At 43.4% G+C, this 27,100-nt stretch overlaps 1 protein-coding gene across 1 annotated transcript in view; it reads left to right on the top strand.

The window, feature by feature from the left end:
- The window catches only part of LRMDA (leucine rich melanocyte differentiation associated), a 1,120,905-nt gene that overhangs the window by 540,672 nt on the left and 553,133 nt on the right, over window positions 1-27,100 (top strand). The window lies entirely within an intron of this gene.

Raw genomic sequence — 27,100 nt, 5'->3', positions numbered from 1 at the left:
ACATATATTAACCCATTTAGTGTTTACAGTGACCATAGGATGTGGATATTATTATTATTCCCATTTTACTGGTGAAGAAACTGAAGCATAGAGGGTTTATGAATGCAATAGCTCAAGGTCATACAGCTAGTAAGTGGCAGAGTCTGGATTCAAGGCTCCAGAGCATGTGTTCCTAATCACCACATTACAATGCCTCTCTGGTAGATACTGAATAAACCCTGTGGGGTGAATTAATGAATCGAAGATGCTCAGTAGAGGCTTGTTGGGTAAACACAATCATGGATTATTGTGGAAATGTCTTAGACTTGAACACTGTGAACCTCCCAGAGCAGAGGGCGTGGCACTGCCCATGTGGGTATGAAATACCCCATAACCCTAAATGGGGTTTGCTCATACCACAGTTGCGATTTATACTTTATACTGGATAGAACCGTCTAGCTCAATTGTCCTTTACTTCCTTTTTTTTTTTTTTTTTTAAAGAGAACAGAATTGTGGGAAATATTTTGTTTTCCCTGGGAGCCAGACTATGTATTTACTTCAAGTTTTATTAAATGAGTTATAAATTTTCCCAGCAATTTACTCATAGCTCAAGAGGTTTAATTTGCATGTGTTGCCTTTTACAATATGCTTTTCGTAATGTTGCAGATGCTTCTTCCCCAGCTTCAGTAAACAACAGGCACTCCGCCAGGTTTTTGACTGAACATGTGCCAGGCCTGGGAAATATGAGTTAACTCCATGGTGACTGTGGGGGGGCCACACGTCCCCCTCTGTCCAGGGTATCCGGGGAGCTGAGTCGAATTCCTGAGAGGCAGGAGCAAAGATTTTCTGAATCGTGTTTTTGGACATCTTTTTAATATTTTTTTCCACACACAAAATAAATCAATAAACAGACATTTCTGCTCAAGCATCGGGTTTGCACTGGTCCTAATTAAAAAGTAGTGTTAATACGATGACAGAAAGGGTTTGCTAGGGCCCCCAGGGGGTGATCTCTAGAGAGGCTAAAGTCCCTTTAGCCTTCGGGGAGCTTCCCAGGGCCTATGATGGGGAAGCCCTTTGAGTTTCAAAGAAGCTAGTCCCTCTGAGGATCCAGGTCTGAAGCCTGTTTCATTTCAGGGAGAGCGCCTCAGGATTGAGAACTTATCCTCTGGTGTCACACTGTCGGGTTGAGTTCTGGATCTGCCACTTATTAGTCGTGTGACCTTGGACAAGGTACTTAACCTCTCTGTGCCTCAGTTTCCACATTTGTGGAGATATGGTCATAATGGTCCCTGTCTTATAGGTTTGTTGGGAGAGTTAATTGGAATACTGCATATAAAGCGTTTGGAGGAGAGTGGTTTATAAATGGACACATAAATGGCAGTGCTGATTGTCCCAGGACTGTTCAGTTCATTGGCTACAACTTAGTGGACAGATCCTCTCAGTGAGTTCTTCCTGGTTGGAGACAGAGGACACTGGAGCAAGGGATGGATGGTGTGTTTGTTAGAATGAGGCTTAGCTGCATGTAACAGAAGAGCTCAAGTTAACAGTGGCTTAACATTGTAGAGATTTATTTCTCTCACATAAAAGGAGTATGGAAGTATTGCAGGGCTGGTGTGATAATTTCATGGTGTCAGGAGGAACCCTGGTTCCCTCTCTTTGTAGCTCAGACGTTCTTAGCATATTTTCTTGTGATTCAAGATGGCAGCTTGTGCTCTTGTCATTATGTGCTCATTCCAAGAAGCAGGGAGGAGGAAGGAACAAAGAGCAGTCTCATTACCTCTTAAGGAAGCTTCCAGCAAGTCCCACGTAAGACATTCTTTGACATCTCATTGGCCAGAGTTTAGTCGCAGAGCCACAGCTAGCTGAAAGGAAAATGGAATCGTTTAGCTTGGCAGCCACTTGCCAAATAAAAATTCAGGTTCTGTTACAAAGCAGGTGGTGGAGAATGGGTGTGGATGCACGGAACTACCAGTGAGTTACCAGTATTGTCCTGTGGTTTTGTGACTTGAGGTTGAAGAAATTCCCAGGTACATAAAGCAGTATTAAATTGTGTTTCCTAGATGATTTTAGGTGACACAAATAAATTTTTTATTTGAATAATCTTATAATTTTTTGTATGCAACCATGTTATAATTAACGTATCAAACCCAGGATTTCACAGATCTCCTACAGTGTGATACAATGTTATAATGTTTTTCTTTAAGTCTAAATTTAACTGCACCAATGTTTAAAAAATTAAGTAAATGCAGGCATATAGAGATGAGCCAGGCAATCTGTGTGGTGGCTAAATGTGGGTCGTGGGGCCTGAGTTTGAATCTATAACCTGCCACTTATTGGCCAAATGACCTTGGGCTTTCCATGCATCACTTTGCTTACTGTAAAATGGCATTAATAATAGTACCCATCTCATAGAGTTGTGGTAAGGACCAAATGGGTTAGTACTTATAAAGCTCTAAGAATAGTGCCAGACATGTGATGAGTAGCCCATGAACATTCATCATTGTTCTTATTGTTATTCTTTCTGTTGTTATTGTTATTATTATTATGCTTATATTACTGCTACTATTAATAATAATGATTACAAGAGATGACATTTGAATAGAGCAGAAATTACAAGGGTGGTACACGCATGACTGAAATTAGGGAAACACTGGCTTAGGGGAATGAGATTGGCAGTTAATCAGGAGCAGTCTTAGACGAAGCTATAAATAATGACTTTATTAACAATTAAAACTAGTGCTTTATGTTTAAAGTGGCTCCATATATGATAATAACATTGATTAGAGTTTATTGAACATTTATTCTGTGCCAGGTACCATGGGGTATGCTTTAAATATATTACTTTTAATTTTTCCAACGCTGTAAGCTAAGTGTTCTTTCTATTCTATAGATGGAGAAACTTAGTCTGGGATAGGGTTAAGTAATTTTCTCAACATCCCATGGGGACCAACATCAAGGTCCCTGCTGATAAATGCATCTTGTTTACGTCGTTTTTGGTGCCTTTTCTTTCCTTTTCCCCATCTCTGTTTGGATGTCCAGGACCCCCTTCATTCCACTCAGGACCCTCTGATTTCCCCTCCTCCCTGTGTTTCTTCCCACACCCCAATTACCAGCTAGTCCATATGTGCCAGCTGTTTCCCAGGTCTCTTCCCACTGTCAGAACTGCCCTGTCCATCATCTCTGTTCCTGCAGGACACAATAGGCAAAAGCTAGTCTAATGAACTAATCTACGAAAATGGACATTAATAGACTAATATGTAGCCCTCTCTGGGTCATTTATTTTAGAATGGGCTTGTTGGCAAGGTTTTGTTTTTTCTTCTCAATAATTTACTTTCCTCTCTCTTTCTTCTTTTAATAGACTTTATTTTTTAGAGTACTTAAGTTCACAGCAAAAACTGAACAGAAGGTACAGCAATTTCCCAGATACCCACTGTCCCCACAGTGGCATGGCCTCTCTCACTCTCAACATGGACTTGAGGTCTTCACTCAAAGGGATAATTCATGATGGAGATTAAAGGCAGGAAACAGTTCAGTAGCCTTGTGGGTCTGTCCTAGAACATCTCCTAGGTTATTCTTTTAAGGCTTTTAAATTGCTGTATCATAGGATCCTGACAAAAATGGGACACTGAGATGATGAGCAAAGGGATGAAGCACACTGGTGAGTGGTCAGTCAAGGGCCCTGCTCCCCCTTCTCCAGCACCCAGCCCTGTGTCTGGCACATGGAGAACATGCAGTCAATACTGTTGAGTGCATGAATTGCCTACCAGAGGCCCTTCAGATATGCAGGGAATGGAAAGTCCTTTAAGTAATGGGACAGTGAATTACAGTGGGTAAGGTTTGGTTGGGCCTTGTGAACTTGATAGATGTTTTTGGCGGGGGCGCTGTAATGTTCTGTCATGCAGGTCAGCTTGCTGTCATCCTGGACCCGTGCGTGTCTGGCTAAGTGTGAACTGAACATGAGCAGCATGATGCAGGGATTAGGGGACATTCATCTTCCACTCTCTCTCTTTGGAGCTGGAGGCTCAATGTGTTACTCTCATGATGTCATAAAGCAACTGATGTCTTAGTACATCCTGCAAGAATTATTTCCTCTTTTACTCTTCTTACAAATTGTACCTTATGATCCATTGAATTTCACTTTCCTATTTTTCCAACATTTCTCATTTTCTGCCCTTTTTATCCTCTCTCTCAGACCATTGGGAGAAGGAAGAAATGTTGCTTAGCAACCAGAATGAAACTAGTCAATACTGTTTCTAATATTAACTCTTTGTAACGTATGTGCGTCCCTATCCATGTGTTGTAGAACTCTCCCCTAGTATGTTTTAAACTAGAACTTCATCAAAAGTTGGCAGCCCAACTTAATGTTCGAATCACAAACATAAAGGATATATTTGTGGGTTGTTATAAATGTTAGCAAGTTCCAGTGTTGTAAGTTATATACATTGTCTGCTTATTAAAGTGGTTTGCTTTTATATTCTTAACTTGAAATTTGCTGCAACTATTTCACATTTTACTTTCACTTTTTGAACAAAATAGTTTCTTTGCTGGTTTGGTGTGTGTCTGTGTATCTGCTGGTTTGCTTTTTAGACATTTAAGTTCATTTGTCTGACAATTGGAAGATACATTTTCTGGGTTGTATCATTCATTTATCTAATGTTTATTGGGTTCTACTCTCTGCCAGGTGCCATGCAGGGCACCATGGAGTATTGCTGACTTGGGCAACACGGCAGAGGTTGAGCAGACTTGGTTTTTGTATGCATCTTTTCATCAGCAAAGACTGTTTTTCCCTTTTCATCTTCATCTATTGAAATAACATATGACAGAGTGGGTTTTCAGATGTGATAGTTACTCTTCTACTGGAATGGTTTCTTTGACTTTGATTGGACAATATTATCCATAGATTTTAAGCCCTTTGAGAGTGTGTGGGCCGGGCATGGTGACTCATGCCTGTAATCCCAGCACTTTGGGAGGCCGAGGTGGGCAGATCACAAGGTCAAGAAATCGAGACCATCCTGGCCAACTTGGTGAAACCCCATCTTTACTAAAAATACAAAAATTAGCTGGGCATGGTGGTGGGCGTCTGTAATCCCAGCTACTCAAGAGGCTGAGGCAGGAGAATCACTCGAATGCAGGAGGCAGAGGTTGCAGTGAACCGAGATCGCGCCACTGCACTCCAGCCTCGCAACAGAGCAAGACTCCGTCTCCAAAGAAAAAGAGTGAGTGATAGGATGGAACAAAAAGATAAATATTGGTCAGTTCCTCTTTCATACACCAGGTGCAGCTGGTACACACACACACAGTTAAAGTTTGGGAGTGTTGATTTGCCTGACATAAAATCATGTTGATAAAATTGGCCTCTAGTGTTTCTCTTCTGACATATGTGCCCCGCTTTTTGCTACAGGTGACCTGCCAAATCTCCCTGAATATCTAGCACTCTCATGCCAGTCAATGTCACCCTCAACTGGGGGAAACAGCTGATCTCTTCTTTTCCTTAGGGCATTTTTTACTTTACTGAAGACTCTCTATAAACACAGTGCCTTTGGGGGTGAACCAGAATTTACTGTGGCACTCCACACAGACAGTAGGCTGAGTGAAAGCTGAACTAGTTAGGGTTTTCAGATTGCCTCTGTCTTCCCTCACTTGGAAAGGGGTGATTCCCCCTCACATTCCCTCTCACTTCTGGAGTGCCTGACGGGTGAAAAGTTGACCACCCTTTTACCCCGCATTGCCTTGCAGGGTGATGCCAGTTGGGTTACTCACATTCTCTGGGTCCCCAGAGTTCCCATACATGAGGCCATTGTGGAGTTGTGGGGGTTGGGTGGATTCCCCCTGTTAGCTTGAGTGGCCAGTATTCCACAATGCTCGGGCTTGGTCTCTGTGAATTGGTTAGGTGGCGAAAAGTATCTACAATGACTGGACTCTGTAAAGCAAGCTAAAGGTGAAGTTGGCCTTAATGATTTTAGCGTATTTGTTATCTAAAAGATAGTGGTGACCTAGGACTCATCAAGGTGTGGCTTTGAACTGGAGTTTGGCAGATGTCTTCAAAAAGGCATCCAAAACACCTAAGATATTATTACATGGTACTTGGGTTCTCACCTTACTTTATTCAGAACAGAAAAGGAGAGATAACTTAGAGACACAGGACTGGGCATAAGCATAATTCTAGCAGCTTCTATTATTGAGCACCTACTATGTGGCAGGCATTCTTCTAGACAGGTCTCTTGCATACGTTATCTTCCAGCCTTTCCAGCAGCCTCGCAAGGAACACTTTCATATCCCCATTTTGTGGGTGAAAAAACTGGGATTCAGGAGAGGGTAAATATCTTGCTCAAGGTCACATAGCCCACATGGACCAGGCAGGGATGTAAATGTAGATAGGGTCTGACTCTGTATCCTGTGCATTCTCTGCAGGGCCACATTACCTCCTTTGCAAGTCAGCTACCACTTGAAGGCAGGGGACAGCTTGGGTTGTAGTAAACAATCCTAGATATGAGTAACGTGGGCATCCAGCCGTCAAAGTCTGCCAGGCCAGTTTTCACCATGTGAAAGCACTTAGTTGTCTGGTCTGTCCCATTGACCAGCTAAAACCACAGCAAGAACAAGAGAGGGGCTACAGGAACCAAATTAAAATGTCATATTCACTAACTTGGAAAGTCTTTCTTCATTTCTCATTACTGCATTGCTGTATATCTTTCCATCTCTCCTCTCGAAACATGATGATCCCAGTTTACTTTTAGGTGGCTGAGTGTGGCGGGAGTTCTGTGAGGGAGAGGTGATTCTGATGATGATGATGATGGTCTTACCTGTCATTGAATGCTTCACATATATGTGTGTATATGTGTATACACATGCATACATAATATCCCCAAGTCATTTTCATTTATCCTTAATTAGCTTTCACTTATAAGTGATGCATTTTCAAATATAATATGCATCTATGAATGTGAATAAGTATGTGTATATGTGTACATATACATATGTATACATGTATGTCTCCAATGCTTTTTTTGCTTTTTGATATGGAGTCTTGCTCTGTCACCCAGGCTGGAGTGCAGTGGCACAATCTTGGCTCACTGCAACCTCTGCCTCCCCAGTTCAAGAGATTCTCATGTCTCAGCCTCCTCAGGTGGGATTACAGGCACCCACCACCATGCCTGGTTAATTTTTGTATTTTTAGTAGAGATGGGGTTTCACCATGTTGGTCAGGTTGGTCTCAAACTCCTGACCTCAAGTGATCCACCTGCCTTGGCCTCCCAAAGTGCTGGGATTACAGGAGTGAGCCACCACACCGGTCCCCAGTGTGTTTTTATTTGTCCTGAGAGATTCCTTTCTTCCTCACAATGCTGCTCCTTATGTAGGGAGCCCACCAGGCAGCTCTAGGGCAGGGGGAGTGAATGGGGAAGGAACTAGCCGTGCACCACAAGGTCATGTGAGAATGTCAGTGTCTGGGCATATTACATGGCAAGTCTTTCCTTCAACGACATCATGATTTACCTGGGTTCTTGCTGAGCTAATCTTCCTGCAGCAAGAGGACAGTAAGTACTGGCCGTATTGCTGAAGAAAGCTGCCCTGGGTCCTGCAAGGCCAGGCTGCCTGGAATTCTTGGGGATCTGTGCCCCGCAGGGAGGATATCCAAACCAGCAGGTGGAGGAGGAGAAAGAGACAAGAGCTCAGGCCTACGCAGAGCTTCCCTGACAGGGCCTGGTCTGCCAAGTAGAAAGGAACAGTCAAGGCCATGGAGCCATCAACTTCTCTGCCCTGTGTCCTCCTGGAAGGGAAAGGGAGGGCCTGCCAGGGCCTGCAGAGACAAGCAGCCATGTGTCTGGTCACGGTCCTAGGGAACGTGTCCCACTCACAGGGCCTAGAGCGGGAAGAACACCTCCTTCATGCTGCGTGAGCAGGAGCAGACAGTGTTTACCTCTTTTGCCTGTGGTCCTGTGTCAGGGGCCAAGGGACCGTATCATCTTACATAAGATCAGCGCATGTCACAGCCAGGCAGAGGACTCACGTGGCATGCTAACCAAATTGCCCTTTCTTTGGCCATGCTGAAAGTGAAGGCCGTGATTCTCAATTCCTGGGGATGCGTTTTGCATTTTGAAACTCGGATTTCAGCAGGAGCTGCTGCATTTTTCTGTTCCAACCCCCAGTTTGAGAGAAGTGGGCTCAAGAACATAAGCTGTTGGACTCTTCCTCACCCTCTGCTCAAAAAGCATTCTTAATGAGCCTCAATTCAGAAAATGAAGTGTTCAAGTCCAAGGCCTGAAAACCTTGATGTCTTATAGTAGGATGAATATTTTGTCTAATTATTTGTATTAATACAACAGCAGCCTAGGTACATAGGCTTTGTATAAACGTATCTGTGGCTGAACTCCTTGTCCCCCAGATGAGGAGAGTCTAGATAGTGGTCTTTTGTGAGGAATGGCATGCCGGAGGGAACAGGTGTGAGCGGTTAGCAGAACCTCTCATATTTATTTTTTTCTGACTTTGAGGGAGAATTCTGAGAAACAATGGAAACTGGGAAAGGAAGTGAGCAGGAACAGTAAAGGGAAATGTATAATAATGAAGGACAGAAAGTAAACAAGAGGAAGTATTAGAGATACCAACCATGGCATCCAGCGTTTTCCATGTTCTGTTAATCAGAATCTCAGCTTAAATTAGCATAAGCAAAAAGGAAATTTATTAGTTCACATGTCTGAGAAATTGAGGAGTGGATAAGACTCCAGGCCTGACTGGAGCCACAGGCTCAAACAACACAATTGCCGCAGTCTCTCTCCTGCCACCTCACGGCTCTACTTCCCTGCTGCTGACGCCCAGGTAAACTTCCCCTAAGGGAGGCAATGTGGCTATGGACTCCACGAGGCTTTCATATTCTCTTCTCATCAACCTCAGTCAAAAAAGAGAGATTTCCTCTCACCAGCAGTTCCACAAGGTCCCAAACTGGGTCTTCCAGTCCCTGATTGGGCCACATACCCACCAACCTCAGCGGTCTGTGAGAGATAATACCCTGGTTGGCCAGTCGGTTTCTGTGCCTGCCTGGAGCCTGGGTGGAGTTGGTTCCACAGAACTCACGGTTGGAGGGAGGTGGGAGGGGTTTCCCTGGGGTACATCAGGGTACTTGCACAGGAGGATGTGAATGCACGCTGGGTAGGAAAAGACCTGCCAGAGGAAGATGTGATGAAACGAGAAGGGATCCTGAGAAGAGCTGCTGAGGTGATGGTGCAATGAAGATGGAGAAATAAGGAAAATCAAATCTGTGCATTGTTTTGGGTGGCTGGACTGGATGACGAAGCCAACATGGCAGAAAGGCTCTTGTATCAACAGGAGTTGGTCAAGATGTTTTCTTGACAGCATTTTAAATTCAGAGTATCCCTTTTATTCTAGGCTTTAGAATGAAGGAATATGGTTGTTTGGGCCTATGGATCTTAACCATTGCTGGAACCTATTATTTTGGAGAGCTCTGAGAGTTAGTGAGGAGAGAGTCGTGAGCTGGAATAAACATTTTTTGAGTACCTACTATGTAGCAGACACCAGTGGTTTAAAGATCAATAAGATATGGTTTCTGCCTTCTGGCTGAGGTATGGGTAATATAACAACTACAGTCTCGTGAAATTCTCATATTCCCTGATGAAAAGGAAATATTTTCTTCCTCCAGGACTAAGTTACTCAAGCTGTGCTTCCTGGAATATCAGGATTGACTTAGGTGTTTCGCGGGAAAACAAAAACAGAAACAACAATTTGTGTCTTGACAGATTAAAAGACGCTGCACCTTCTTTCCACTGTGGGAGGGAGGATTGGCACTTGCAATGCTCATTGTCATATGAATGGCTCCAAGAAGTTTGGCAATAAGAAAGCTTTTAGATGTTGTTCAACCAGGCATTACAACTAGCTTATGTGACGACGGTGTACTTCTTTCATGGCACCAGTATAGTATTGAACATGGTTCATAAAACGGAGCCCACGGAATCAGCCACATCTTCATGGATTTGCACATGCAGAATCATCTGGAAAGACTTTTGTTACCATGTTTAGTTTTGGATGTTGTAAGGGACCTATTGAGTGTTTCCCCAGGCCTAGGCCATGCATCTCACCACGCCCAGCTTCCTGAGAGGTTTATAACAGATCAGACAACACCAGCTTCTCCCGTCTTTTGCCTCTTTGGGCTTTCTCCTCAAGAACTAGTCATAGTAATTCTGTTCTTTGGAGTCTGGGAAGACTGACTGAGATTCACTTTACTGGTATCATCATCTCCTGATGGTACCCAAGATGATTTTGGAGGTGCATAGCTACATCATTAATTGTGTGAAGAAAAGCTTTTTCCCTCTCAATTCTCCTTTCTGTCCTTTTGACCACAATAAGGAGAAAGTCTCAGTTTGAAGCCGCTATGTCTTTAATGTTTCTATTACAAGTGGATTTTTTTTTTTTTTTAAAAGAGAGCAGCCCTCAGGCTCAAAGTCTTCAGTCGGTCACTATGTCTGACTAAATTTTTAAATTATTTTGTTTTCACTGTATATATTTCTCTGAATACTTTTTACTTATGACTGTAGACACTTTCTGCTTATGACAGATGATCCTGGTCTTTATGATACTTGTATAAAATTCCCTTTAAAAATAAATATAAGGAGAATGGGTCAACTTAGATCAAGGTTTCTTAACCTTGGCACTAATGATATTTTGAGCCAGATAATTCTTTGTTGTGGAGAGTTATCCTGTGCACTGTACATTACTTATCAGTGTCCCTGGCTTCTACCCAGCAGAAGCCGCCCCCACCAAAGTTGGGACAACACAAAACATTTGCAGACATAGGTATCCCTATAGCACGACTGCCCCAAGCAGTGTAAACCACCAGTTTAAAGCAGAATGGTGTAGAAGTGTAGCAATAGTTGTGAAGGTGATGTGGATGACCAGATTTGAGCCCTGTATTATGGTTAGTGGGCTGGACTGCCACTGGCTGGCATAAGAGCTGGGTACCTGCATCCCACCCCATCACCCTCTCCACTTCAAAGCCTTTCCAGATGGCTCTGTGTGGGCAAATCAGTGAAAATCTGTGCTCCCTGTGGGTTATTGGTAAGAGAATGAGCTTCGGACCCTGCTGCATTTGGGCTTGTCCATTTTTTTGCAGAAGCAGCAGAAGTCCAGGGAGGGAGCACTGGGCAGCCCAGCCCCATGACAAATGCCAAGTCACCAGAAATCAAAGAGGAATGCTGAGTCATAATTTCCTTCATTCAGGAATTAGCATGTGCTTTTGAGATTTTGAACTACAGTGCAACACAGAGCTGGTGAATGAGCAAGGTTTAAATATTCATTCAGCATTAGCATCTGTGAGGATGGCCAGATACTTTCATTAATTGGATTCAGGTTATATGTGTTTCGTTTAAAAGCAGCTGTGATCACTAATGGAATGACCTCTGTGTCATTTTCCATTCTGAAGCAGGAGGCGCAATAGCTCCTCTTAGGATGTTGTGTTTGCCACTTGCGCTGACACCAAATGCTAGTAAAATATGGTTGGTGGCTTTCAACCAAGCTCCCCGCTTTAAAAACATTTTTTTTTTCATTTTTAATAAAGAGACGGATCCCAGGCTTGAAAGGCATGGGATACTGGACAGCTAAACTGATGGCTGCAGAGGTGTGGGATTTGGGAGAAATAAGTTTTCTCTTTCCTATCCACCACCCTTCTTCCTCCTTCTAGCCTCCACCATCTTGAGGGCCGTGAGTCCAAACGGGGGACCCAGAGACAGGCCTGGGTGTCCAGGTGGCTCCCCAATCTCCATTCAGCTTGGGACTCACCTGCCACCCACTCTTGCCTCCATGTCCCACTCCCAACATGCACACATGCCTCTCTAGGCTTAATTTTGAGCATTTAGAAAAACATAAGACCACCCCCGCCCCCAGCTCTCTTTCCATTTCTCCCTTTCCCACCAAGATTCACACAGACCAGAACAGAGTCTTTCAATGACAATATACTATTATGTTAGTATAATACTAATACATTTGTTTGCTTTTATTCCTAGCAGAGCAGCCATGGAGTGCTCTGTTAAAATGTTAGATTAGACCCTGTTACTCCTCTGCTAAGAAATCTCCTGAAGGCCCAAGTCCTCCCAAGGCTCAGGAGACCTCACCCTCCCCGTGGCCCCCGACCTCTGCCCTCAAGCCTCCTCCCCAGCCCTGGCTCCCTCCATGCCAGTGGGTGTGGCCTGTTCTTGCAGCTGCTCGGACCTATTGGATGTCTTTTTCCTTGATGTTCCTTCTATTTCTATCTCAGTATCTCTTTCGGATCTTTGCTTAAAAAGTGTGTCCTTTGTGCGGTCTTCCCTGTTGAGAATGACCCCTCCTCCCACCCTAGACCACTCTGCTTCTTGCTTTCTCTCTACAGCCTCAGAGTCCTCCACGACACTCTGCAGCCCTCATTTCCCATGCAGGTTGCATGCCTTCCATTGCTGGAATCCAACTCAGTCAGTGCTGGGGTCCCATCCATTGTAGTCATTGGGGTATCCCTGGCATCTGACACACAGGGATGCTCAATAAATGTTGGTGAGTAAGTGACTGACTGCTACTGTGACTGTATTAGTCCATGCTTGCATTGCTATAAAGAAATGCCTGAGACTGGGTAATTTATAAAGAGGATTAATGATTCTGCAGGCTGCACAGGAAGTGTACTGGCTTCTGCTTCTGGGGAGACCTCAGGAAGCTTTTACTCATGGCAGAAGGCAAAGGGGGTGCTGGCACTTCACGTGGCTGGAGGAGGAGGGAGAGAAGGGGGAGGTGCCACACATGTTTAAACAACCAGATCTCACAAGAACTAATTATCAACCACAGCTCCAAAGGGGATGGTGTTAAACCATGAGAAACCACCCCTATGATCCAGTCACCTCCCACCAGGCCCACCTCCAACGCTGAGGATCACAATGTGACATGAGATTTTGTGGGGACACAGATGCAGACTATATCAATGACTGATAGTAATAGCGGCGGAGGGTGTCATGGGTTACAGAGTGCCTCTGTGTGCATTTTCTTGCTTTCCTCACCACAGCCCCATGATGTAGGCTAGGAAGATTTTATTATCCCACTCTGCAGATGAGAAAGGTGAAGCCCAAAGATAGCCAGGGGTCTGTTCAAGTTCAAACAGCTAGCAACAGTGAACTTGGACTTATTTCTTCTGTCCCCTGGGCTGTTTATCTTTGATATCTGACATGGCTGATTTGGGCTTCTAGAATTCTAGGGCAGCTGCAGGTGACCCTAGTAGGCTGAAGTTATGAGACCTAGGTAAACGAGTGTCATGGTGAAATGCCCCTCACTTCCGAGACCCCACACCTTGCCCACTGGCCCCTCCCAGACAGGCTGGCCTCCTTAGGCCTGGGGTATAATTAGCCTAGAGGTTTCTGGCCTTGATACAATAACTGGTAAGAAGCTATCCACTCTGCTGTTCATTAAGACAGGCAACACAGTTGAAATATTTTAGGTGAATCATCTCGCCTAATTTAGAAAGGCTCTGTAGGGCTAGAGCCTTTGATTTATCGGGGAGAGGTATCCGTTATCAGAGAGTCTCACACATGAACTTATTTATTATCTAGAATCTGTTTTTAATTTCAGAGATTGTTTACCTAAACTGCTGTGTGTCAGATTCCAGGACGGATTTCTGCTTAGCATTTAATTTTAGATACTTGCCATCGTGGACAGAAAAAAATGGGCCTCCAGAATTTGTAGTTTCATTATGAATCTTATCCTTGGCAGCCCCTACCAGTAGTTTGTCTTTGAAATCTCCTTGGTACTTGTTAACCCTGCTCTGCTGTGAAAGAGATATAGTGTATTTATTGGACTTTGCCCATTTATGAAAAAGTACAGAAATTATTAATGGTTTAGTAGCTATTAATGCATTACTTGGGTGGAATTCAAATTCTAATATTTATGGTAAACCCCTTTATAATGAAACGGGCAGAAAATCAGCTCTCTTGCTCCTTAAATTTGGAAGGCTCTGGATGCCATTGGAATGGCTCCCTGTGAAATATGAGCCCTGCTGGCATTATATTTACACCCATAAATAAAAAATAAGTACTTTGGGTTGGAGGAGAAATAATTAAGAATATTTGTGTAGATAATAAAGAAGAAATGGTCCAGTTTGGTTAAGTGTGTGTTTAGGAAATGCCAGGGGCTGCTGGGACTCGAATGAGGGATGGGAAAGATTGGGGCTGGAGGACCGTGGGTGTGGAGGACTTCTGGCGACTTGTAGGAAGGGAAGCCTTGTGGAGGCCATCCTGGGACCATGGTAAGATGTGTGGATCTGGGAGGCTTGTTTGGATTCCAAGTCTTCCCTAAGTTAGCACAGCTCTTTGATAGCAGTTGAACTTTCCTGGACCTCAGCCTCCTCCTCTATAAAGTGAAGCTGGTATCTCACAAAATTGTCAAGATGATAAACAGTGTAGACTTAGAATTGTAATAAGTAATCCACAGATCTGTGTATATGAGGCCTAAAGAGAGAACTCGGGTATGGCAAGCATCTCAGAGCAGGATTGGAAAAAATATATACATATGTATATACATATACACACATATAGAGATACATGTATTTTTGGTGTGTGTGCATGATTGCTGGCTGTCGAGCGGAAGATAGGGAATATAGAATGGGTATAAAATGACCTTAAAGTGGGCATTTTAAAAAATAGGGTCTCAGAATACAATAAATATACTGAATACCTCTTACCCACCAGGGCTCTTTTGCCCATGGAATCTGTTATTGGATTAATGTCCCCTGATCTTTTTCTAGTCCAACTGAGCTTCTTTCTGACCTCTTCCTGTTAGAAGCTAAAGGGTTTGGTTGAATCTCTACATCTCTAAGCATCTAGTAATCAGCTGTAAAATCAACATGTAATAACAGAAAGGAATCTCAAGGAGCATCTTGTTTAGGGATGGCAAATACATTTTATTCCATATGAAAGCTCTATAGTGATGGCTTCTAGAAGTGCTGAATTGAGAAAATTCTGACCCATAGCCATTTTAGCAGGAAAGATGTGTGACTGATGAGTGGTACCTACTAGAGTTGATGAGTGGGAAGTACTGATGTTGTGTCTCACATCTTCTCATAGCTTTGTTTGTTTGTTTGTTTGTTTGTTTGTTTGTTTTAAGAAGGAAACTAAAACCTAGCACAGTCAACTGGCCAAGCTCACAGACTTAAATCTCTGGCTTCCAATTCAAGGGATGCTGAGGCCACACCACACTGGTGTGGTTACTAGAGACCTCCTAGGACAGCAGTCAGCTGCTCCTGACTTAGGAGAGTACCACTGCAAGTGGACATAGTGTTTGACATCTCCTTGATGTGTCTGATGGCCTTCACAGAGAGCCAAAGAGCCAAGGCCCAAGAGACTATTTGGATTGCTGATGATTATGTGAATGATAACTTATTTAGTATTTCTATGTCTCAGGTCCTATACTATGACTTTGATGCTTGTTTTCCCATTTAATTACAACAATCTTATCAGCGGGTGACAGTCTCTTCATTATGCACATGAGGAAAAAGGGGTCCAGATAGGTTAAGAAACTCTGCAGAGCCACAAGCTAGCAAGTCCCAAAGTCTCACAGACTCCAGAGCACTGTTTTTAATCACTGAACATCTCCTATGTGCTTGTGAATGGTGCCATCCCTAGGGTAGCATAGATGCATCCTCCGAGTACCATGAAGAAAGATGTACATGTAAAGTAGCAAAGGAAGCTGGGGGCAGTGGGTAAACGTTCCTGACAGACAACGTTTAGGTGGCAGGGAAGAAGGTCCTTGCCATCTCAGACAGAATTTCCCCATTTCTGTGTGTGCTGCCGTGACTCCAGCAAGAGTTGGATGGAACTGGGGAGATCAAGTCTCCGGTTCTTTATTTCTGCTCACTGTAGCGAATTGCATAATGATTCATAAAAGTGAAATTTCTGGTGAGCATGTCTGCCATGCTGTTTTGCTAAAGGACATAGATGTTTCCTGACTTCAGAAGGAAATGATCCCTGATGCTGGAGAAAGGGACAACCTTTTGCCTAACAGATTTTGCCTCTCTTGTCCCTCCCTTTATGAGGAGCCTGAGTAGACAGTATCATTCTGGGAGCTCTGGGCTTCTCCCCATGGTGCTCCAGGGGCTGGTGGCTGGCTTGCATTGAGCCTGTTTACTGTGTGGTGAAGGCAGAAGACATGGCCATTATATTCCTAATTTTACCTGAGTTAACTATAGCCAGATAACACAGGTCTCGGACTCAGGTCCACATTCATTCATCCACCAGGCTTATCTTAGTCTGCCTATTGGCTTTTAAATATTCAGGTTACAGGGTATAATCTTAACATTTAGGTTAACTGTCAAATAAAAATAAAAATTAAAATTAATAAGGTAGAAAAAAAAGAAGAGAGTGTCTTTACTTACAACTCTTATTGGAGCTGGTGGAAGGGCTCCCTTTCAGCCCATGTGATTCCTGTCTAGGAAATGGACTCTTCTCTGCATGTTGCAGTCAGCAGACTATCAGTCTCTTCCTGGGCTGGGTGTAGGTTACTGCCCTACCTGGGATCACATAGAAGGAAGCTCGGGAAATTCTTTGATCCAAAGCTACTTTTCTGTCCTAGGAAACGGGTCCCAGGGGCATTTCACTTCTCCCCAAGAGAGTAATGAGAATTGCTCTCATTGCTGCTGATGATGATGGAGGAGGAGGAGGAAACTATGTTAACATTTGAGTAGAATCATCATCCCCTGGCAGGCATTGTTCTAGGTAATTAACATAATCCTTCAATGGACTTGAAGTTGTTGTTATTGTTGTCCCCATTTTGCGTTTACACAATGACTTGGCAGGTTGCAGTTAAATAAACCACAGCTTGGCCCACATGGGGGCTCACATCTGTAATCCCAGCACTTTGGGAGGCCCAGGCTGGCAGATCACTTGAGGTCAGGAGTTTGAGACCAGCCAGGCCAATGTGGCGAAACCCCATCTCTACTAAAAATACAAAACTTAGCCAGGCGTGGTGGTGGGCGCCTGTCATCCCAGCTACTTGGGAGGCTGAGGCATGAGAGTCTCTTGAACCCAGGAGGCGGAGGTTGCAGCGAGCTGAGATTGTGCCACTGCACTCCAGCCTGGGAGACAGAGTGAGACTTTGTCTCAAAAATAAAAAAAAGAAAAAAAAAGAAACCATGGCTCATTTATTCCCTCAGGGTCATATTATTGGTACATGGTAGAACTGGCCTAAGAATAGAGTCTGTGCTTGGTGACTGGAAGAATGTCTTAGGAGAGGAACACTTCCCTTTTCCTGTCAGTCTCCAGACCCTTACTCTCCTCTTCATGGAGATTGTTTTCTTTTTGATCAAAATGAAATCCAGAAGAGAGAGGGAAAATCCTTATGGAACATCTTTGCAGGCCCCTTTTATCAGGACTTTTCTCTGGCTTCATCTACCTGCCTGCCCCACAGGCCCCTCTCCCTCACCTAAACCCCTAAGACCTATCTGTTCTTTGTCTGTCATGAACAGTTCACCAAACCTTTACTTACCCTGAGTTATAGATGAATGACAGAAGCTGAATGTGTCTCTTGTCGCAGCAACATTTGTATTTTCATTGTAGTTGAAGCAGTGAAGGTGGAATTTCACGTGCAACTGACCAGGTGCTGCTTCCCACTCTATGGTCTTTATATATCCAAGCTAACCTGAGATCCAAAGCTAGGAATTCACTTAAACTGTCTGCCATTCCATCTGTTTGGATTTGTCTACAAACCAATCAGGAAGACATATGAAAGGTGAACAGAGGCAGCATTTTAGCTCCTTCTGCACCCTAGGATTGTACAGTGCCACAGTCTCCAATAGCATGCTCTGAACATGATCACTGTATCGCTCTTCCAGATGGAAGGTGGTCCTGCAATAAGTGGGCTTTGCTTGGCACAGCATAGGCTACAGCCAGGCACCTGACTCAGAGAACATTCCTTAGGTGCCAGGAGCAGGAGAGGGAGGCTGGACACTCCATGTTGCCTGAGGCCACCACCCTTTGGACTAAGAGACAGAAAGAAAATGGTGCTCACCTCTGGAAAGACCAAGTTGTTGATGTCCTGCCTCCCCTCTTCAGGGCTGTTCTACCTATGAGGCCATCTCCTGAAGGCACCGTGTTTTTAATATAACATTTTGTCCTTTTAGAAATTATCATGACGCATGTCAAGAGCTTTCACACCGAAAAAATATGTCACATTAGCTTCCAAGTTTCTGATTGTCTAAATAACGCAGCAACTCAACATACAGCTGTCTGGCATTTTGACAGTACAATAACCCATAATTCTTCCTGCCACTCAGCACTTCAAGGTTAGCATTTTGTAGTTTGCTCTCAAGGAGTAGTCATTTAAATTTTCAAGAGCAAAGAAATGAATGTGGCTGCTTCATACCTCTCTTTTGATCTTTCCTTTATTTATTTAGGTGCTTTTTCCATTTATATTTTCCATTATATATTTTATGGAATGCTTATGTTTGGGTGTAAACTTTTTTTGGAGCATTAGAATGTTGTATCCCCTTCTCCAGATAGATGGGAATAAAAACAAGACGTATCTGCTGAGCTTCTGAGGGCAGCTGCCCTGTGAACAGTTCCCAAGCATTTGCAGTGGAGTAAAGCAAGAAGGAACTAGTAGGCATATGGAGTAGTTTATGACTCTTTCCTGCCTCCTTTCAGATGGCAGGTGAAGTACCTGCAGCTGCCTTCTGAGGAAGGTGGAGTTTCCAGTTTCTACCTTCTCTTGAGAGAACCCCACTTGCTTGGTCCAACCTCCATCCTTGAGTCTCAAGGATGAGTCTTGGAAACCCAGTTAACATCTTTGACTTAGCTGCTGGTTTCTGAATTGTCCTGACTGGCTTGGTTGCAACTGGTCATTTTTGTAGGCACATAATGGGTTATGTGCCTAGGTGGGAAACTGGGTTATGAATCTGGCTTTCATTAATTGCCTCTATAACCTTGACCAAGTCAACAGTTTTCCTCTTTGAACTTCTTTCCTTATTTCTAAAATGAGATTACTAGCTCTCCCCATACCTGCCACTCTAGGCTTATATAGCTGGGACAAGAAGAAACAATAGGGATAAATGTGCTTTGAATTATTGAGAGCCATGCTATCTCAATATTAGACATTATTGTGAAGTTTTTCTTTCAACCCGCTGCCAGTTTATATCCTGGATCTACCTTCCTGCCTGCAGTAATTTAGTGGCTTATTGTGATGTGTGGGTCACTTTCTGAGACAAAGAGAGTCAATATAATGCCTTCTGCCATAAACAGGCTTTATTTAGTGGCCTTTCTTGGACTGTGTTCAGGAGTAAACTCTTGGACCGTGGGCACCCTGAGGACATCTCAGGGTTTAAAATTCCTGAGATAAAATAATTAAGTTTTAGATCCATAACTGACTGATGGACTCAACGAATGTGCTTTGCCTGGGAAAACTCTAACCTCTCCAAACTCACCAAATCACATTTAAGCCCATGAAGTTAAGCACAATTTAAAAGCCTGAATGTGTTTGAAAAGAATCACTGTGTTTATAGGCAATCTGTTTACACGTTGAAAGCCATTACAGTGATAGTAATAAAAATTTACCAGTTTGGGCCCTAAAATCTCTAAAACATAATTTGTTTGTTGAGGCCTATTGGAATTGATGAAGAAGAGAATTAACTCTTCTTCAGCATCCCTGGGACTCACTCTGACAAGTCTGAGAGGGGCTGCTGGCTGGAAATTATAGAAGGTTTGAATCTAGGTTCATTGGGAGTTTCTAATGTGTGGAATTTCTTTGGTTGGTTGCCTTTGGTGAGGAGGAATCCAGGTCGATTTTCCCCCGTTTATTAAAGGTTTTATGACCCCTCTTCTTCAGAATTGGCAATCTCATTTGCTGTGCATTTGCTACTTTTAACTGGAGAGTCTGAAACCTTGTGCAGTCTACTTGTGTAAGATGCTGGATTATCACAGTTCCACGCTTCAAATAGCCTGGGCTAGGAGGAGAACAACTTGACGGGGTTTATCACAAATGTTTCGATACTAGCAATAACACAGTCACTTGAATTGCATATCATTCTATACTCTTCAAAGCATGTTGCATCTGTTAACATAGCTGATCTCAGAATAGTGCCGTGAAGCAGGAAGGACTATGATTTCTAAAATTATGTTTTTAAGGATTTTTTTCTGATTATGAAAATAGTGCATATTCATTATAGAAATTTTGGAAAATACTGAGAATCATAAAGAAGGAAATTAAGGTTGCCTGTAATTCCCCATTTCCCAGAAATAACCACTTAAAACCTTCTGGAATCTATCTCCCACCACACATACTCTTTTTTGTATGTATTTGCACAGATACCTGTAGATTAGATTTTTTAATATGAGATCCTTCTATAAAGATACTACTATATTGTTCTGGGCCTTTCACTTATAAACATTTACCCATGTTATAAATAGTTCTTGAAACCCCACTGTTTAATAGCCGAATAGCTTTCTGTTTGAAGAGTGTATTATAATACTGTTGAGTAACTAGGTTATTTTCAGTTGTTCCCTATTCTACTCAGTATCATGAAGTATGTTCCAGGATGTACATCTATTTATTTTTTTTTTTCATTTTAAACACAGCTCTGATTATATCCTGAAGACAAACTCTTAGAAATGGAATGGCTAAGATGTTTCTACTTTTTGAGGACTACTATGTAAAGTGATAGATAGAAAGGTAGGGATTTTATCCCAATTTGATGGTGGGAAAACTGAAGATCAGAGAGTTACACTTACTTGCTCCAGGGTGCAGAGTGGAGCAGCCAGGTGACCCTATGGAAGCATACACCTTGCTGGTGCTCTCACTACCTGGCAGGTGAGGACAGCACCTTGGCAAGGCTAAGCTAGGTTACAATGTGGCTGTTGTGGGCTCTCTTCACAGCCCCTATTTGAGTGTGGTTTGTGATACTGATGGAGATTAACGAGATTGTCATTCTGCTTCACGTCACTGCTTCTCAGAGCTTTCTGGGCTTTCCTTCTCCCCTTCTGTCCCCAACTCAGTGCTCTCTCAGAATGGCTGCAGCCCATCTGCCTGCATGTTTGCTTGCCTTCCTTTTTAACCTAAAACATTTTGGAGGATGCCTATCAAGTTCCACACCCTGTGTTGGCTGCAAGGGGTACAAAGATGCGTTAATTCAGTCCTGACCCTCAAATGTCATCTAGGATGAGAAGGCAAACAGGTAACTGTGGTGAAGTATGAAGAAGACATAGTCCTGGGGCTGTGGAAGAATCAGGAATGTCCCGTTTGTAAAGTGTATTATGCTGTTCCTGGTGCAAGACAAACCTCTAGTCTGCTGCCTTGGTGGACCCCTTTGGATTCCTATTCTATAGTATTTGTTTTGCTCAGATGTATCCCCAAAAGTCTTCTCACTTTTGCTCCTTTTTGCTCCTTGTCTGCTTTGACTTACTTGCCATTGTTTCTGTACACCTAATAAGTAATTGGTGGTGTGGCCTGACTACCTGGCCTCTGGGTGGCTCTCTCCTGGCCCTATTCTTGCTACTTATAAGTTCCCAGGAAGTTGCACCTGTCCCTGAGTCTTATTTTCCTTATTTGTAATATTAAGGGAAGAAAACCCAAAAACTGCTAATAAAAATAATAGCAAGCATGTATTGAGCACTTATCATGCACCATGTACTGTTGTAAGAACTTTACACATATTATTAAAGCACACATCTTCATGAGGTTTGGGTTAGTGTTGTCCCATTTCCCAGGTGATGATCCAGGACCCAAGGCCACACAGCTGGATGGTGGGACCATGAGACAGGCAGACGTTAGCAATTGCTCTCTTTGCACTGTCCTCCACTTTCTTAGGACCCTTGCCTTACATTGCAGTTGGAATGGCAGAACACTTGTGGTGTAATCTGGGAGTTTAATATGGTTAGTTTGGGAGAGCAGAAACTCTCTTGAGTTGACAATGTATTGCAGAGCAGGCATGAGGATGTCCAGGACCTTGGCTGTTCCCTCCCCGGGGCTATAGAATGTCACAGAACCAGGGAATTGTGGGGCTGGGAGAGACCTCAGAGGAAAAGCTCCTTTTTCAACCATCCATTCACTTGCTCACTCACCAATATCTTGAGCACCTGCTATTTGAAAGTCATTATACTACATGTTGTTCTTGCTATGGAGACTAAGAACAGGTACGGCTTCTGCTCTCGGGAAACTCACAACCCAGAAAGCCAGGAGGCAGCATGTCACACAGCTGGTGGGACTGTTGGGAGAGAAAGCGGTAAGGATAAAAATGTTTTCAGTTGAAATGCCTAATTCTCTCTAGACTTCCAGGAAGGGGCCTAACAATTTTGGCACAAGGACTATCTTCTTTCCAGTGCATGGCTCGTGTTCCGGGGTCTGGCAAGTCCAGAATTAGTAGTAGAGAACTCTTGTCCAAAGCACTAATTTGGAGGCTGAGATTTATTGTTGTCACAGCACCTGGCTTACAAAAATAAGCTTTGTCATAATGGAGGAAGAAAAGGAAGGAAAATAAAGCCAGGTTTTAGATCACTTGCAGAATTTTTTCCCCTGTCTATTGAGGTTTATAGTAAGTCAAAATGCCTGGTATTCAGATTGATTTGAATGAAAAAAAAAAAAGATATACATATATATGCATGCTTGAACAATGTCAGGGTTCCAGTGTGCCTCTAGTTCCTCTGTAAGTCCCTAATCTAGGAGTTTCTTCTGTAGCTTGATTCCAGCAAGAACAGGCGCTGCTTCAGTATTCATTTCAGTGGCATTGACAATACTGACAATATAATTGACCTAAAAAGTTCTGGATTTCCTGTTAATGCACTTTAGAAATGTACATCAACTACCAAAAAAAAAAAAAATCATTTCTATCTACATTTCACTTGATTTCCATTTTCAAGAGAGAGGCTTCATCATTATTATTCTATTTGAATAGCACTGATATCTTGAAGGATGGAAGGAGATTTCTATTGTATGCGGGAGTACTTTATTTCGATATTTTCTTTGTCTGATTATACATGATAAACACACATTAGTGACATTTCGTGCATGTTTGGAAGATAAATGGGGATATCTCTTTAAACCATTCCTGACACTTGCTAACCTGTGAGCTTAATGGCATTTTCTCTTTGATTCAATAATTTGTCTGTCAAAAAAAAGCTGGGCTGACATTCTCCTTGTTGTGGGATTGAAATGGAAAGAAATCTCTTCTCTTGAAGATATATATTTTTTTTAAATTGAGGGGAACATTTTAGGATAAAAATGTTTTTGAAATTATTTGGGTTTTTGTTGGTGGAGGTGGGGGACAGGGGCTGGGAGGGTGGCGCTGATGAATGCGAGAGCCCTGACATTATATGTGTGGCAAGTGATCTTAAAAGGGGGCCCATTACCTCTGTCTGCAAGTCCTCTTGAAATAATTAGGGAACGTGTGAAATCTTGCAAATGAAGATGGCTCCTACTGTGGTGTCTCCTGGGAGCCGTCAGCCTCGGTCCTGATGGAGGTGGTTGGGTGGGGTGTGCATCTGTGTGCATAGGCATAGCTCTGACTCCATGCACCTTGGTTCCCCTAGACGACGGAGAGGTCCCCTGGACAATGGTGAGAGGGAAGGCAGTCCCAGTATCATGCCGGAGAGGCTCCAAATCCAGATGCCTGTTTTTGCTTTGGAGATTTTGGAGCAACCTCATTCAGGGGCTGTGATGAACGTGAATCAAGTGGTGAACCTCGAGTTTAGGGAGACATATGGTGGGCCGCAGTTGGGGCTTAGAGCTCATGAGGGAGCCCTGTGCATCTGTGAGAAAGGTGGCTTCACATGTTGGGAATGAGGGACCATGTCAGAGCTGTATCATGTGACGCAGGATGTGTTGCTAGCCTGCCTCCTGGAGCCCCTCCATGCCCAGAATTTGAGGGCTTCTTGGAAGTCTGATTACGTAAAGTTGATGTGAATAGGCAGGGAGCAGAAGGGAAGAGGATGCTTGGTGTTGACAGTCTGGTTCCCTCCCTTCCTGCTTCTCCACCGTAAGGGGTCTTCACATGCACCATTAGAACACAAGGACTTATTAGGATCCCTCGCACTGATTCATTCAACATCTTGTATGTGTGCCAGGCACAGTTCTAGGCCCCGGGGAGACATCCCAAGTCATATAACTTGCCGGTAGTGAAGTTAGGAATAAAACCCAGGTTTCTTGACTCCTGATCTGATGCTTTTCTGGCACACCACGCTGGCTTCCTGGAGACCCCATCTCCTGCAGGAGCCTGAAATTCTTTCTCATTATCTGGTTGTTCTTCCTTATGGCTTCCGGTTCCCCTGTCTGAGAACCCAGGTCAGTCATTTCACGCTGGGTTACCCTAGCAAAACACAACAAACACAAACAAACAAAAATGAAGTCATCAACCATCACGTGTGTTTTCCCAGGCCGGATTTCCCACTAGCAAGTAGGGCCCTTCAAAATCTTTGAACATCCTGAGTGCTGTTACTTTAGAAGCCCCATCACACAGCATATCAAACATATTAAAATTAACCCCTATCTCATATTAAACATGGTTTATGAAGTTTCATGTGAAATTTTGGGAATGGATTTTAAAAATCATTTTTATAGTTTTGAGGTTTCAAAGTAAATGCATTATGGATTAAACTTTGTTATATTTAACTGTAAAGCTTGAATTGATTTGCACTGAACTGACCAACGAATATAATGTTTCTTTCTGTTGAAATTTAATGAAATATTTATTATTTAATTCATTATTTTTATTATATTATTATTTATTTAATGAAACATTTATTAATCTTAGTTTCACAATTTTTATTTCACATTTTAGAGCCATTTATTTTCAGATCTCAAACATTTCATTGGCCTTTAATGAGTTTAGAGGAGAGCCCTCGACATTATGCCTGTCACTCCTCATGGGTGAAAGGCCTTGCAAATAGACCTCTTTGCAGCTACCCACCCAAAAACAAATTGTATACCACAACATTTGCTGCCCTTGGAGAACCCCAGATGGGCTTGCTGGAAAACCTCTTCTAAAATCCCTGGGACTGGCCTGAGTGCCATGGAAGTGAACCTGAGGACTCAAGAAGAACTCCCGTTTCTACTTGCCATGTTGTCTTACTCAGCTTGGGCTGCCATAAGAAAATACTGCAGACCAGGTGGCTTAAACACAGACATTTATTTCTCACAGTTTTGGAGTCTGGAAGTCCAACATCAAGAGCCAGTTCTGTTTCTGGTGAAGACTTTCCCCAGCTTGCAGATGGCTGCTTTTTTGCTGGGTCCTCACACCCTCACATGGTAGACAGAGCACACCCTGTTCTCTCTTCTGAGGGCACCAATCCCATGATGAGGGTCTCACCCATGTGACCTCATCTAACCCCAATTCTTTTCAAATACTGCAACTTCAAATACTACTTATACAAAGGCTCCACTTCAAACTACCGTCACATTGAGGGTTAGGGATTCAATACATGAATTTGAGGAGGTTGGGGGGGTGGGGCGCAAACACTCACTCCCTAACATACAGTGTGGTGGAAACGCCCAGGCCTCAGAGTCTGTGGCTGTGGGTTTCACATCCCAGGCCCACCACTTTTAGCAGTGGTTAGCCTCCGAACTTCAGTTCCTGCATCTGTAAAATGGGGATGGTAATCAATCTGCAGGGTTGTTATTTGCGTTAGAAGTAATGTTTATTAAGGGTCCAGCACCCAGTAGGTACCTCTTCTCATTGTAATTTGCCCAGTCATGTGAGGGCATCTTTAATGAAATGAAACAGCAGCTGTTATGCATGAAGTTACGACAAAGAGACATACGGAGCAGGGAGACAGGCTAGGAGCATGTCTGGAGGCGGAAAAACAGGTAAAGTCCTTGGCCTTGAGGCAAGGAGGGGCTCCTATAAAAAGAGTTTTTTCCCTACATTTCTGGGAAGTCTCAGGCTTCCAGGGAACTCCTCAGGTTGTGCCAGACATGCAAAGAGTGGGCTGAGAGGCCCAGTCTTCTGGGCCTGGGGATGATTCAGGGATGAAAGATCTGCAAGCTGGGAAGTCAGCTTGAGGGTTTTTCACTAGAAAACAATCTGCAGTTTATTTATTTATTTTTGCCATTTCCAGAATGGGAAACACAAGTGGAAATGATGAGTTTTATAAATGTGGGAGTTTAGTGCCTGGGGTGGAGGTGGGGGTTGGTATTTACGTGCAAATGGCCTTAGATTCTGCAGATTACCAGTATCTGGGGAAGGAAAAAATGCCCAGCATTTAGAAAGCCAGCAGAACAGGGAGCGCCACCCTGACTGCGAGAATGGGTGGGCAGTGATATGGCAACCCTCTTTCCTGGGTACTCCACCATTAGAGGGGATTGGTGGGTAGAAAATAAGAGGTGGTGAGTAGTCTCCCAAATCCTTCCACGGGGGAACATCCCCCGGCCCACCCTCTCTCTCCCATCCTTTCTCCCTTCCTTCTGCCACTCAAGTGAGTGCTGGGTGTGTGTCAGGCACTATCCTAGGTGCTTGCATTAAATCCATGGGCAAAATGGAAAAATTTATAATAGACATTAAACAATAAACATGTCTCGTAAGGACGTTATTCGTTGGAGGGCAAAAAATGCTATGGAGAAAAGAAAAAGAGAGCAGGTAATAAAATTAGTAGTCCTGGGTGGAGGTGTCAGGATAGGTTGCAGTGTTGAACAGGGTGGTCAGGAGAGGCAGCATTAGGAAGATGAGATGAGTAAATGGCAGGTAAGTCAGCTGAGGGTGTTGAAGGACAAAAGGACTATAAAATGAACTGTCTCTGAGCTCATAGTGTCTGATGGGGGAGGAAGAAAGCCAGTCAACATTGGAATGCCTGGAATATCATTTCTTCCTAACAAATCTGAGCAATGTGGCTTAGGGAGATGAGGAATAGTTGTGCCTGCCAGTACTTAATCTTACATGGCTCATGGTACCACTAGGCAGAGCTTGGTATCAGATGGAGATTGGGACATGGGTATAAAGCCAGAGTTCTCTAGCCCAGGTGGGGTTTTTGGGTCTCTAATGGCTCAAAACTTTTGTTGGATGAATGACATGAGTAGTTGAATGAAAAATTGAGTGAATAAATTCATCAATGAGCAAATGAATGAGTAAATGAATGAATAAAGACTGATTAAAATTCTTATCTGTGTTAAGAATAGGTAATTTCCAAGTTCATACCAT

The sequence above is a fragment of the Chlorocebus sabaeus genome, chromosome 9, assembly GCF_047675955.1.
Source record: "Chlorocebus sabaeus isolate Y175 chromosome 9, mChlSab1.0.hap1, whole genome shotgun sequence".
Lineage (NCBI taxonomy): Eukaryota > Metazoa > Chordata > Mammalia > Primates > Cercopithecidae > Chlorocebus > Chlorocebus sabaeus.
Note: the sequence above shows the minus strand (reverse complement) of the source record. Positions and strands in the feature narration are given on the sequence as shown.